General features: G+C 38.1%; 1 protein-coding gene across 1 annotated transcript in view; it reads right to left on the bottom strand.

Annotated features, from left to right (window-relative positions):
* The window catches only part of DROSHA (drosha ribonuclease III), a 206,783-nt gene that overhangs the window by 77,033 nt on the left and 116,654 nt on the right, over nucleotides 1-13,096 (bottom strand). The window lies entirely within an intron of this gene.

Below are 13,096 nucleotides of genomic sequence, written 5' to 3'. Positions count from 1 at the left end.
AAAAATACAATAAAGAAAAAGAAAAGCAGAATGCAATCATAATCAAATTGCTTTGTGTTCAAGATCAATTGGAATTAGTATTCATATGTGTCACTGAAATACACATAGATTGCAGCAAGATATTATTCATTATTAATCCATCATTTCAACTGCACTATACTTAAACACACGGATTGGAGCCAGTTGTCATGAGAATGACATGTAGATCAATACGTTATATCTGGAGCGTAAAACCCAAGTAGTGTCAAAAGCTTTCCTTTGTAAGATTTTGCTATAAGACCAGATTCATAGCTTGCAAACTCTCACTTTATCTACAACTTTATAACAAAGCACCACAATTTATATAATACACATACAGAATAATATATATATATATATATATATATATATATACATACAAATAGACCCCAATTCTCTGCCCTCATTTACTGACACTATCAAGATCTCTCTATATATAAGTATGTAACTGTATACAGTATATAAAACAAAATCCAATTCAGCCGACACTGTGCAAAAGGATGGTAACTTATTTATTAGAAGTATCAAGCCTCAGATGTTAAACATTCAACTTTTGCCCCCAATATTGGATAAGATATTTTAATTTATGAGGAAGGGGATGTTTAAGATCTGGTATTTATGTAAAACCAACAGACTGTAATAACCTATTACTATGTCATAGTAACTACCCAAGAAAAATGGTTTAATCATTGCCATAGAGTCAACTGTTACATATGAGACGTATAGTAAGTGATGAGATCAAGATTAATTCAAGGATGGTGAAATGTGTGTCAAACTCCACAATCGGGGTTACTGATGAATATAGGAAGTGGACAGAAATAGCCTTTGCTCAAGTTTTTCTGAATTTGTAAGGCCCCTTGTTGTCTTTTTAGGAAGGATTGTAGCCTAAAAGATGTGTCAGTCAAAGCAGATATGTAGAATATTTAAACAAATGTTATTGGGACCTTTAACCCGAGGTAAGTTTTCATGATTTAATTGTTCTAACCGTTCAAACATGATGAGAGAAGAGATATGTTCTGAACATCCACAAATCGACCAAGAATAGAAGATTAGGGAAAGAGTGACATGTTCATCAAGTTATGTGGTCTACAAGTTGCAAAGTCACATGTAACTTAATCTATGTTGGTGGTTAGAACTCTTATGAATTTGCATAAGAGTACAATTCGCAAAAAAAATAAAAAAATAAATGGAATTACCCATATATCGTCACTTTGTGAACCCTCAGACATACTGAGAACACAGAAAGTGATTTGGCCGATATTATAACTTGTTGTACCTGGCTGTTTAGTAACAGTACCAGATGCATGTGCACGTGCACACTGGTGCCTCAAACACATTGGGGATCGAAACACTGAGTAAATCGTGTGGTATGTATATAGAAACATAATTGTGCGTTTATGTTCACATGTATGTATAATTAACTCAACGGCCAATAATTTATGAAATTATTTATTCTCTGTACTATGAACTTGTACTGCCTTTTTATATGAAACATTGTGATTGGACTCTATGTCATTAAATAGCTGTATGGTGAATGTGGTCATTTACACTTGAGAATGACCATTGTGACGGTCGATACATGGTGTTTGCTACTTCCAATAAAAAAGTTGCCATCCTTTCGTGGAACTGGATTTTCTTTATTTTGCTGCTATTTACTGGAGACACGGCTGGGCACTTTGAATGGAATAAGTATTCCTTATAGCTAGTGCTACTAAACCTTTACTATTGTATACTATATACAGTATACACACACATTTATTTACTTGTTTTACATTGGTATAGCAAACTTCTCCATTAACATACAGATAATTATGCATTTTGGATACATTACTGTAATCCAATGTCTACAATTCTCACAACATATTACTTCTAACATGAACTAATATTCATCTGTTATACTGTAGATGGAATAATCTTAACTGATACTAAACCAAGTAAATCTTCAAGAATATCCAATAAATCAATACTATCATTTATGTAGCCAACATAAAGTACCGTATTTTTCGGACTATAAGACGCACCGGACCATAAGACGCACGTTTTAGAGGAGGAAAATAGGGGAAAAAAAAATTTAAGCAAAAAAAATTGGTGAAATATTTAATAACCTAATAATATTTCACCAATGTAAATAGAACCGGGGGCTTTCGGACACAGGGATACCAAATGTGTATGTGTTTCAACAGTAATGTTTTTGTTTTATATGTATTCTAGGGATATGGGGGTGATTTGAACACATATATATATATATATATATATATATATATATATATATATATATATATATATATATATATATATATATATATATATATCATCCATGGATGGAAAGAGACACCCTGCAGTGAAGCTATGCAAGAAGAGAAAAAGGGGCGGGCCAGACGGGTGAAGGAGGTGTGGTTTTCTAAGCAAACTTGAAAACACGCCTCCTTCTCCCGTCTGGCCCGCCCCTCCTTCACTGCCTCTCAGATCTTGCTCCTGCAATGAAGCCACACAGGCAGGGAAGTAGGGGCGGGCCAGACGGGTGAAGGAGGCATGGTTTCAAGCTTGCCAAGAAAACCACGCCTCCTCCTCCCGTCTGGCCCGCCCCTACTTCCCTGTCTGTGTGGCTTCATTGCAGGAGCCAGATCTGAGAGGCAGTGAAGGAGGGGCGGGCCAGACGGGAGAAGGAGGCGTGGTTTTCTCGGCAAGCTTGAAACCACACTTCCTTCACCTGTCTGGCCCGCCCCTACTTCCCTGCCTCTCATATCTCGCTCCTGCAATGACGCGACACAGACAGGGAAGGAGGGGCAGAGCAGGCAGGCACCGTGCTGCTCTCCTTTTGATTCTCATAGACAGGACACAGACGCTGCACACGCTGCATTCGGACTATAAGACGCACACACATTTTCCTCCCATATTGGGAGGAAAAAAAGTGCGTCTTATAGTCCGAAAAATACGGTATATAATTTTCTTGAAAAATGTAATATATGCAGTTGCTATACTTATATTTCTATAAAGTAGGTGAGAATTCAGATCAAACCATTAAAGCAGAATTTAGGAGATGCCTAGAAAATAGATGCAGCACTATTATTGAAAATATGCACAGAGGTAAGGAAATTACATGGATAATTTCTGGGGCTAACTTCTGAAAAAAAAAAAAAAAAATTGATGTCATTAAAACAGATTACTAGAGTTTTGGACTCTCAGCCCTACCCCATTAGTCACAACTTCCTGCCCCCCAAATACACAGGATATTTCACTTAGCCAATCAAAGGAGTTACCAATGGAGCCACTGACAAAGTGGTAATTTCCTGTTTCATGAGGGACAAAGAAGCAGAGTCCAGTGTGAGACCTAGGTACCCTCAAAAGGTGAGAGGCGGTGGTGGTGGGATTGGAGAAGCAAATATTACTTTGTTCAGTTTTTAAATCATTCATCCACTTACTTTAAACTTTAAAGTCAAGATGGTAAAGGATGCCTGCCAATCCACCATTAGTTTTTCCACATACGTCTTTGTAACACATTGCATGTGTTGCACAAGAACATGCACTAACATGTCTCCAGACCCGCACCCAGACATCTAAAGTTTGTATTAGAAATAATTGTAGGTATTCAGATATTTGTCAAAAAACTCCTTCATAAGAAAAATGGTACCGTATATACTCGAGTATAAGCCGACCCGAATATAAGCCGAGGCCGCTAATATTACCACAAAAAACTGGGAAAACTTATTGACTCGAGTATAAGCCGGGGGGGGGGGGGGGGGGGGAGAAGAATTGCAGCAGCTACTGGAAAATTTCAAAAATTAAAATGGTCGGAGTTTTTGGGTGCAGTGGTTGCTGGGTGCTGGGGAAGGGGAGGGGGTGTTTTGGTTGTCTGTCTGCCCCTTCCCTGAGCTTGAGAACTGTTTTTTTTCCCCCCACTTGGAATTCAGCCTGGCTGAATATAGGGTATTTGCAGTGCTCCTATTAACCCCTTCCCGACGGAACAGGAGCACTGCAGATCCCCTATATTCAGTAGACAGGGCACTTTCAGACACAGAGATACCTGATGTGTATGTATTTCACAGTCATTTCCTACTTTTATATGTATTCTAGGGAAAGGAGGGATTAAGAACTTTTACTTATTTTATTATTATAATTTTTTAAAGCCTCTTTTTTTCCCACTATTTTATGGGAGCTTCTATACATTACTATTGCGGCTGGTCATAGACCCCCCCCCCAAAAAAAAAAAATAAAAAAATAATAATAATAATAATAATAATAATAATAATAATAATAATAATAAAAAAAAAAAACTGTGCTGAAAAATTTGGCTTATACTCGAGTATATACGGTACTTAAAACTGAAATGAAAAATCTAGTAAAAACCAAGTCCAAGTAATTGACTGTAATAATGCCCGTTTACAACAAACATATTCAGCTTCCATATTGTAAAATCATCCAGCGGAACAACTGTGAACGTACCACAAGAATTTTTCACTATAAATTTCACGGAACTGTAGCCCAAGTGTAGGAGATTGAGAGCCTTATAATTTTCGATAAGTCAGATAATCGAGCAGAATGGCAGAATATATTATACCTGCTCTCACCACAAATCTTCAGATTTATAATGAAGCTGTGGATTGTTGGCTTGGTTGCATTGTACTTGAGCACTGGAATGTACAATACTATTACGAGCAAGGACAGCATAGCTTGAAAGAACTTCGAACACCTGTCCCATTTGTCTTTACAGGCTGACTTTTTGGATTCCTGGCATGAGAATACAGATTTCTCAAGTAAAAGACAAAATAGATAGAGGACCAAACAAAAATCCCAAATTGCTGGAGAAAGGAATGAAGTATTTTACTCCCCTGCAGTTCAAGCAGAGCAGGCTTGAAGAATGATGGCGATTCTCAGCCATTGGCTTGAATTATTAGGCAAAGCCAGTCAAGTAACTTGGCACAAAGCACTGAAAAAGAATGAAAGGTATCAAAGTATAAGGTAGTACAAAGTGCAGTATCTTGTCTGCCTTTCTCAGTCTACTCCTGCTTCTCCATGGGAATGCATTATGCCTCTCCCTAGAAATACATCATTGCACCAGAGACATATATATTATAGGGGAGTAATATAAGGGGGAACAATTATATCCAAATGCCCCCTCATTTATAAGTTATGTATGGGGGTTATTATAAGAGATGACATATATAGTAGGCTGCTTATATAAAAGTTTTCCCTTACAAGTGTCTCCTTATAAATAGTAGCTTCCTTAAATATGTTTTTCCTTATATATAGTAGCCCCCTTATATATAAGTTCCTATATATATATATATATATATATATATATATATATATATATAACAGTTTTTATAGATAATACGTCACCCTTACAATAGCCCCCTTACATTTAGTAGTTCCCCTACTATAATTATTAGCCCCCCCTTATAAATAGTAGTTTGCCCCCTTTATCAGAAAACAATAAATCTTTTACTCACTTACTACACTCCCAGGTTGAAAAGAGCAGCCAAAGATTCTCCCTGTAGTAGTGGCACAGGTGGTGCCATGCAGTGACGTCCTCACGCCACCTGCACCGCAACGTACCATGCATTGCCATCAGTTTTCTAAGGCAGATTAGCGACTTTTCAGCTCCCTGCTCGGTCATAAGATTAAACAGTATTGGTGTGCACAGAACGCCAATACACCTGATGAACTCCCGGGATTCAAGTCATCAGGCTAAAAGCCTGATGGTCTGGATCTCAAGGACCCATTTGGGGATTGGGTCCTGGGCAATTGCCCAGTTTGCCCCCTCCTAACACTGGCTCTGCATAGAGGCATTTTACTGTAACAGCAGAAAGGAGGGATAGCCAGTTACAACAACTGCTTTATCACTTGTCCTTTTCAGTTCGATTGGGGTGTGACTCATACTGAGTAAAGTAGCAAAACTGAAATTAAAACAGTTGTATTACAAATCTATAATGTGTAACCTGCTACCATGTGAGATCTCATAAGCAGGCACGCTCAGCTTCTTACCAATAGCGGCTACTAACTATTGCTTAAGACAAAGGCAACCCTTGTAAACGGGAAAAGAAAAAAAAAAAAAAACACAGGTCAGCTTCATAAACTCTGGAGAACATACAGGAAATTTGTAGTATTACATAAGTATCCACATTATATGGCTAAATGGGCTTCACAAATTAGGTGTCCATGGTTCAGAAGCTAAAAACCTATGTTCATTAAGCACAATTCCAAGTATTAGCTGAAGTGGTGTAAAAAACAAACAAAAAAAAAACAAAAACAAAAAAGAAAACAACATGTCACGTGGAGACTCTGGGGCACATGATACAAGTTCTTTATAATGATTAATCCCATTTCAATATGCCCAGACAATGCTACCTACCCTAATATCAAGTGCCTAACATTGTATCTGTCCGGCACCCCAATAGCTGCCTATCTCATAAGGAATCCAATTCCAAATTTTGACAACCCTACAGTTTAATCTACCATGTCTACAAATCTTTATTAAAAGGGTCTTCCTAGACTTTTATATTGCAGACCTATGCTTTGGACAGATGAGTGGGTTATTGGAGGGGGTTATATATCTGGAACCCCTACACATCAGCTGTAGAGGCCACAACATTGGGAGTGCTGCAATCTCTTCAATGAATACCAAGGGCAGTGTGCTACAGGGGCTGTGCTTGATATTTCAGCTAAGTATTCACTTGAATGGAGCTGAGCTGCTGCTGTACAAATGTAACATCATCGGCACATAGAAGAGGCCGTGATCTCTGGGGCCTCTTCAAACAGATGACCATTTTGGACCGCCACCAACCACATATTGATGACCCATAGTAAGAATAAGTCAATAGGGCTAACAGATTAGAACCTAAATCAAAATCACAATTAATTAAACATTTTATCATGATTATGATTAATGAGCATTTCTTAAAAGGACACACATCTTTTATACACCACTGAATTTTGGTTTTGGTTATTTCCTAATTGCTCGGTACTATCCAATGTAACATTCTACACATGCTCTAAGTAGATGTCCCATGTAATAGTATGTAGACTCTGTGCATGTCACATGTAATAGTCTGCCCATAACTTATTCTTCTTTTATTTCTTTCTCTTACTTGTACATATTTTGCAGCACTTTATAGACATTATTGGTCACTGTCCCATCTAATTCCCTATCAGTATGTCTTTGGAGTGTGGAAGGAAACCTATGCTGCAAGGTAATAGCGCGAATCACTGAGCCACCGTGCGGCCCATACTGTAACGGCAGCAATGTACACAGTATATACTATAAGAGCATATCAATGATCCTGATTCTGGGATAGGGTACAGTTAGTGACATATTCCATAGTGTAAATCAGGACGGCATGGACACAAAATAACCAAACCAAAATAATCCATTACAGCAAGTTCAAGCTGGTTAATTGAACTGAGATTCAGTAGTCCCAGAGACCCTCTTCCATAGAAACCATCCCACACACAACCCCCACTCCCAGATACAAAAAGTTCTCTTGGAAATTCTCTCTATTTGAAGCGTCTCCTCAATTCATCGGACTGCAAGCTTATATGGGCAGAGCTACAACCGCAATATTATGTGCAATATTATGCAATATAATGTGCAACCACGTGCAATATTATGATATGATAAGTAATAAAGAATGTTGATCGTGCAGTAAAAAATGTATTCAATATTTCATGCTATTCAAATAAATGAGCGATCACTGACAGGTAAGAAGTAGAGATGAGCGAATATACTTGATTGAATACCTCCGCCGCATAGCTCCCGGCGCCAGGGAAGGTGGGAGGGCCAATAAAAATTTGATGCCCCGGAAGTGTTTTTGCATCGGGAGCTATGCGACAAAGGTATTCTATTGAGAATATTCGCTCATCTCTAGTAAGAAGCATTATGACAAGATCACATGGTTTGGCGTAACATGGCTGATACCATGCCCTCCCATAGTGGTTAAATGCCACTTGAAGCTGCTAGTAAACTTTGCAAAATGGCTACTACAGGTGAACATGTTTTCAGCAGTGAGTGCCACTGGACCATATGGTCTTACCCTTATGTGATCTACAGTATATTAAGCAAAAAGATAACAAGAAATATTTTTTAGGTAATGGACACTGTTTTAAAATATTTTACTGTATTTTTACTATATAGCCAGTAAAAAGATCAACTTTGAAGTACTATCCTTCAGTTTTTAAAGGCTATGGAACAGGTGTCAAACAAGGCCTGCAGGCCAAATCCAGCACATGCCTTGAGCATTGTGGCCTACCCGCAGGGCTGCGTTTCTGATGAGGTTAGTCCTTGAGGGGGAGGCATTGTTAATCGGCACTACTGTCTAACCCCGAGCCGTGGCCTGTAAATCTCTCCCATGGCACCCCCCTTCCCCGATGTGCTCTAAACTGTACAATTATTGTACTTACAGTGCAGTGATAAGGTGGGTAAAACCTTCTTTTACACACAGCCTGTGTGCATATCTGTGTGCCAAAGGAGGTCCTGCCCACTGCAACACTGTACTGTAAGCATAATATAACTACGGTATGATCTTGGGGGTCTCAAGTGGGCCACTATTACAGTAATAGTGCCATCCCACAGGCATAACTTATATGGGGAGGGGGAGGCACTATTACCTGTAGGGAAGAACTGGAAGGGAACTATTACTGTACTAGTGCCTCGTGCAGGTAATAGCAATACTTATAGTGGTGGGGGGGCACCATTGAGGTTGCCTTCAACAGGCTATAAATGCCACTATGCCTAACGGAAACAGCTATATTTATACAGTTGCAGAATTACTAATAGCCCTGTGAAGGCAACCATAAGGCTGATGTGGCCCTTCGCGAAAATTAGATTGACACCTCTGGGTTACAGGCATGTAAACATTTTATATTCTTTTATTTATTTTTCATTTGCATGTGGTCCCCACCTCTATCAAAAAAAGAACAATCCATTATTTTATTTTTTTAAACTCAGAAGTTATGCCCTTCATTCCCATTCTTATTTATTGGAACTGTTACATGTGATGTGTTACAAGTTCATACGAATGTACCCTAAGAGTAGAAATCATTTTTAACTTTGAATACAACAGTCACGCTACTGTATTTTACAATATAAAAGGAATATGCATGAAATTATTGCTAATAGTACCAATCAAAACTTCAGAACTGGAGGATAATTCACATCACCATCTGTACTCTCTTGAGGGTCACACTAACATTTCTAAATGATACGGTATTCAAAAAAAAAAAAAAAGTCTCCACTGATAAACAGGTCAACAGAATAAAGCAAGCAAGATCATTGTGATCAGCAAAACATACATTTCTGTTGTGGGGATGATTAAACACCAGGACGCCTTATCACCAGCTCCCAAAAGATGGCAAAACTATAGAGATTTAAGAGCAAGCTTGAGGAATTCCATGGGAGGATGATATTTATGTGGGGATGAGGGAATGATGGGAGGTATACTTGCAAACTGTGAGCTTATCTCTTTGACAACATCCCGTCATAAATTATCTGTGGATGGTGGCTGGAGATTTTTTTCTGGAGCTGCTGTGAATGTAAGCAGGCTTAATGTGTCAGCTGCATGAGGCTGCACACATTGTGCCAGGCTGTCAATGACAACACATGGTTTTAGACACACAGCCAGGAAAATTTCACATGGTTTCTAGATGCTCACTTACACATACAGGCAGAATATTTTGGTTACAATAGAATATTCACAAACGATAATGTATCAACAAATATTGCAAAACATACTAACATAAAAATGGCAGTGTACTACCAAAGGCAACAGAACAAAGAACCTTTGCTGGAACTCCAATACAGCAAAGACAATTATTTGTAAGGTTTTAGATTAGAAAAGAAATTGTTTAATGCGTAAAAATAATTAAGTCCCAACACAAGAATAACTGATGTAAAACTCTGTTCACACTTAATGTAATAGAGTCTATCAGGGTTTCTATCAGTCATTCAGCACTATTCCAATCATCAAACATACCAGAACTCCAATAAACTCCATTCATATCAATGAGGTCTGTCCAGATATAAAGAGATAAGCCATTCATTCACGGCTTGGAAACAAGACCAGGGCTGTCTATTAAGTAGGCCAAACCAAAGACTCCTATTTTTCCTCAGCCCAACTCAAACTCCTTTATAAATGCCAATAGCCATGGGCAGCCAAAAACTGGAGTTTGTAATCTTTTCTGACTCAGACTCCACCCAGAACTAGCTCCAGCTTTGACTCCATAGCCCTGAACAGATGAACATTATGAGGTAAGTGTGAACAGAGATTCATATATTTTGTCTGAGTATTGAGTAAAGAGGCAGTTAATGAGTACAGAAAACCTCCTAATGCAATGCAATAATCATAGTAATATACCTTGGACAACCTACTTTCAAAAAATTTTAATGGCTAAGGGAGCCTTCACACGGAGTTTACGCTCCGATCAGACATGTAAACAGGAGTCAAAATGACCACTGTAAAACACAGTCCCATAGACTTCAGTGTGTGCCGGTCTTACGCATGCTACACATTGAAATTAATGGGTTTAAAAGCTTCCCAAAGATTTCAATGTGTAGCGTGTGTAAGAGTGGCACACACTGAAGTCTATGGGATTGTGTTTTATAGCGGTCACTTTGACACATGTTTACGTGTCTGAATGAACGGAGCGTAAACTCCGTGTGAAGGCTCCCTAAGAATGTATTAAAACAGTCTTTTGGATTTATTATGGCGTAGTAGATGTTCCAAAGCAGTAGGTGCTTCCAATGTTAGTGCTGGAACAGAAGAAATGCTATTTATAATACTGGGGAAAAGTGTGCCGTAATTTTGACTGGAAATTCAAAAAAATGAAAAAAAAAAACGACAAATTTATTATGTATTTTACATCCAACTCAACAAGCATTGAGATATAGGGGTATGGGTAACTCTTCTTAAAGAGAACTTGTCAGGTGGGATTACCTGGACACATCATGTTCAGAATGAAGCAATTTCCTTCCATTGATGCCCCTCTGTAATCTTTATGTTGTAGTAAAGTGAAGTTAGAAATGTTATCATTTACATATGACTTTCTATTCTTTCAAACAACTTTACTTTGCTACAACAACAAAATTACAGGGGGTACCAATGCACAAGATTGGGCCAATTTATATGTCAGACCAGGTTGCACAAGCACTTGTCATTTTCGTGATGGTTTATTGTAAGGCTTTAAAAAGCCACTTGACAGGTTCCCTTTACCTCAATCTCTAAACTGTTGTCTATCTAGTTATGCAAAATAAAACACGCCATGTATTTGATCTATTTTCACTGACTCTCAAATGCACGCACCCCAGCTGCTACTACATTTTCCATATTGTGTCTATTACTGGTCCATACAGTGATTAACAGCTCACTAGAACACCCAAAAGCAGAATCCAATGGGTAAATGTTCTGCAGCAGATTACAAGGAAATTTCTTATCACGTTACAGGAAAGGGCCATCACAGTACTGAAAAAAACCAACTCCACATATAATAAAAAATAACGTTCAATACATTAATGTAATAATATGCCAGTGATATAGATACCAAGTCAAAATAATACAATAAATGTATCTACACAAGATAAACATCGTGTTTATTCCTGAGAAGGGTAAAACACATGATCCAGTTTGACACTCACTCAAACAACGACGACCACGCTGCACCAGTCATCTCATAATAGGACGCACCAACCAGTAATAGAAAATCTTTCAACAAAATATGACACAGATTGCTACCCCAAGTCCAATGTGTTTTTCCCCTGGAATGAATACAAATACAGTGCAGCTAAAAGCCTATAAAACGTGATACAGCAAACACACGGATAATGTATAGCCATTCACTAAGACTACAATTACCAAGGTTACTATCCCAAGGTTACTATCAGGGACCAATATTAGACCACCTATATATTGCAGAGAGCATATCCAGATGCGGCAAAATAATGTCAGAAAAAAAACATCAGTGGTACATTAACCTCACAATGAATCCATGTCCACATTAAATAAAGAATATGAATACTCTCCTCAAATAAAATGATATAAAAGATGGAATGCTATCTAAAGGGCCAATCACACTTGCGCTTGTACTTTGCACAGTATGGTGCCAGCGAGCGCTCTATTCACTGAGGCACTGACCATTTCAACTTGAGGATATCAGAGCGCGATCAGCTTTTTGGATAGCATGCCATTATTTTCTCCATTTCATCAGAGTTTGAGATAAATATTCATATTTGATATTTATTGTGAGGTTAATGTGCAATGTATGTAATAGGTGGTTCTGTTTTTCTGACCCTTCTGGACACACTCTGTTCAATATATAGAAAGTCTAACATTAGCCCCTGACTGTAGTCTTGATGACTGGGTTATGCGGTACATATGTTATCAGTGTGTATATAAATATTAGCAAAAAGTTGCTAGATGACTTTTTATAGGCTTATAGTCGCACTGTATTTGTATTCATTATTGGTGGTTTCTGAGGAATCCAGGGGAAACCGACTTGGACTGGGGAAAACAACTTGTGTCATATTTTGTTGGAATATTTATCTAGCATTTATTATCTTATTAAGTGAGATTATTGGTGCGATACGGCTGTAGTCGTTGCAGCGAGTGTGAAACTTGTTCATGTGTTTTACCCTTCATAGGAACAAAGATGATTTCTTGTGTAAAGGGCATTTCCAGTTAAATAACCTCCTACATTTATTGCATCATTTTGACAAGATATCTTTATCACCGGTATCATTTCTAAAGTCTGTGTTTTAGCAATAATGGTTTAAAAGTCATGTTTTATTACATATATATAATTGAATTCTGTAATACATTTACTATCACTCCTGACAGGGTCGTGCTAGCTTGTGTTGGATTGGCCAGGATCTGGAATTCATTACAGAAAACGGTTTCTACAAGGTACAACGCTTGAACTCTATTCATATGAAATGACCGAACACAGTCTTAGCTCAACAGATGGTAAGACTTGATGTCTATCAATATCAACAAGACAGACAGCAACCCCAATGTGAGCAACCAATAGATAAGCCTTACAATAAACCATCACGGAAATGACAAGTGCTTGTGCAACCTGGACTGACATATCT

The sequence above is a fragment of the Leptodactylus fuscus genome, chromosome 4 (assembly GCF_031893055.1).
Source record: "Leptodactylus fuscus isolate aLepFus1 chromosome 4, aLepFus1.hap2, whole genome shotgun sequence".
NCBI lineage: Eukaryota > Metazoa > Chordata > Amphibia > Anura > Leptodactylidae > Leptodactylus > Leptodactylus fuscus.
This window is presented reverse-complemented; position numbering and strand designations above follow the sequence as displayed.